Consider the following 2,500-nt stretch of genomic DNA (forward strand, 5'->3'; position numbering starts at 1 on the left):
CGTTTTTAAATATCATTCAGTGTTATTTCTTATTTTCATCTCATTCTTATTTGCTTGTTTTTTTTCATATATTTATTTTTTCTCTTTTGTGTTTCGGTGATTTATCACAGTTGATCACAATTGATACCTTTTTGTTTGATTTATTCTAAAATTTATATATTTTCATTTACGCCTTGCCTTCTTTTATTTCAAAGATATTCTATTTTCATGATATCTGTTAACTTCTTGGTTTTATATTTAATTCATTTTACGAATCTCTCAAGATCTTATTTACATGTATTAGAAATCCTCAAAACCATATATCATAAGGTGCCAGTATTAAAAGGTTATAAGAGAATATATTTTCTGCCTTTATATTCTGGGAATTATTAAATAAAACAAACCCCGCAAGGAGTCCTCAAAAACAGACTGACAACGTCATTTATATGAAAAGTTGTCCTTTCGAATAAGATTGACAACATAATTTCCATGAAAAGTTGTCATTCAAATAAGGCTGACAACATCAGTTTCATAAAATGCCCTTTCGAATAGCACTGACAACATAATTTTAATTAAAAGTCGTTATTCGAACAAGACTGACGCCACCATTTTCAAGAAAAGTTGTCCTTTCGAAGAAGACTGACATCACAATTTTCATGAAAATATTTCCTTTCTAATGACTGACAAAATCATTTCCATGAAAAATTATCCATCCGAAGAAGACTGACATCACAATTTTCATGAAAACTTTCCTTTTTAATGACTGACAACATAATTTACATGAAAAGTTGTCCTTTTGAAGAAGTCAGAAATCACAATTTCATGAAAATTTCTCCTTTTTAATGACTGACAACATAATTTTCCTGAAAATTTGTTCTTTTAATTCTTTATACATCGAAGATTGAGAACTTCGGTAAAGCTCCTTTGGAAAATATGATTAGGAAGGATAAGAAGAGAGAAAAGAAATTACATGAAAGACCTGAAAGAGTAATCCCAAGGAGACAAGATGATTAAAAGACTCCGGGAAAGAAAATAGAGAATGAGTTAGGAATTACAGGATTGGAAAGAATTGCATGAATAGCTTTGCTTAGGAAAATAGACGGTTCATGTTCACAACACGAATTCATCTGTTGGTGAAGGACTCTCTCTCTCTCTCTCTCTCTCTCTCTCTCTCTCTCTCTCTCTCTCTCCTCTCTCTCTCTCTCTCTGTATATATATATATATATATATATATATATATATATATATATATATATATATATATATATATATATATATATATATATATATATATATATATATATATATATTATTTGGTTTATTGTTAATAGTTTTCTGAAATGCTATAACAAAAGTGTTTTAGTTGGGAATTTACAACACGGAAGGACATTTTTTTTTTCACTTATGTAATATACTCATTAAGAAAAATAGTATTGATTACTTCATTGCATATGCATGCGGGAAAAAAAGTTATGGAACTAAAAGCTAAAAATAAAGATATTTTTTCTTCAATCTTTCTCTTCTTCCAGCTTGACAAGGATTCAAACTAAGGTAAACTTACGCTTCAGAGATTAATTGTGTGTGGTTCTCGTCTGTATTTTGTTTGTTCATATTAGGGAAGAATACACCTATATGAATTACCACAAAATATCTTGAATATTCAGTATAGTTTTCAAATGAGAATTTTGAAGCCTTGAAACATTCTAGAAAAAGAACTATTCACGGAAATCGTAAGTTTCTTTTCAAACATGTGTAAATTCTTGCCTAATTTCAGAAAGAAAAAAACTTGCTATTATATGCCACTAGGAAGTTCATCATTCATAATAATGTATGATAACAAAACCGATTTATAAATGCAATACGTAAACCAAAATTCAATGTAAACATGGCAAAATTTTCCACCTATCTAAACAAACACTATCGATATCTGACTAGATTTTTCCGAAAAACTCATGTTCCAGATAAAAAGGAAAAGAACGTAATCTTGTTTCCTAATACATGTTCAGAAAACGTTTGACCAAATTACCGTCTGTTTATGAACCTAAAAGGCAAGTGATGAATTTCCCTCAGAACGAAAAGTGATTGATGATTAATCTCTAGCGGTGGATGAATCATGTTCATGTCTGCATGGTTATTATTAAATGATATATGGTTATTCAGTGTTTTGGGGAACGGGAGAAATTTTTTTTTTATTACCTCCGCCAACGAAATTGAAAAAAGGTTATGTTTTACCCCGTGCTCGTGTTTTTGTTTGTGTGTGTGTTTGTTTGTGAGCAGCTTCCTGGCCACAATTTTAATCATAGAGTGATGAAACTAGCAGGGATTGATTGTTATGTAAAAAGCTGGACATAATTAAATTTTGAAAGGTCAAGGTCACGGTCTAACGAAATGTCAAATTCACGTAATCAGCCGTAAGTTTGGACATCGTGGTCAAAGAGACTTCAAACTTGGTTCATGTTTGAGTTTATGAAAATCCATGTCATTTAATACATGATAAGGTTGAAGGTCAAGGTCGAGTCCA

The sequence above is a fragment of the Palaemon carinicauda genome, chromosome 14 (genome assembly GCF_036898095.1).
Source record: "Palaemon carinicauda isolate YSFRI2023 chromosome 14, ASM3689809v2, whole genome shotgun sequence".
NCBI lineage: Eukaryota > Metazoa > Arthropoda > Malacostraca > Decapoda > Palaemonidae > Palaemon > Palaemon carinicauda.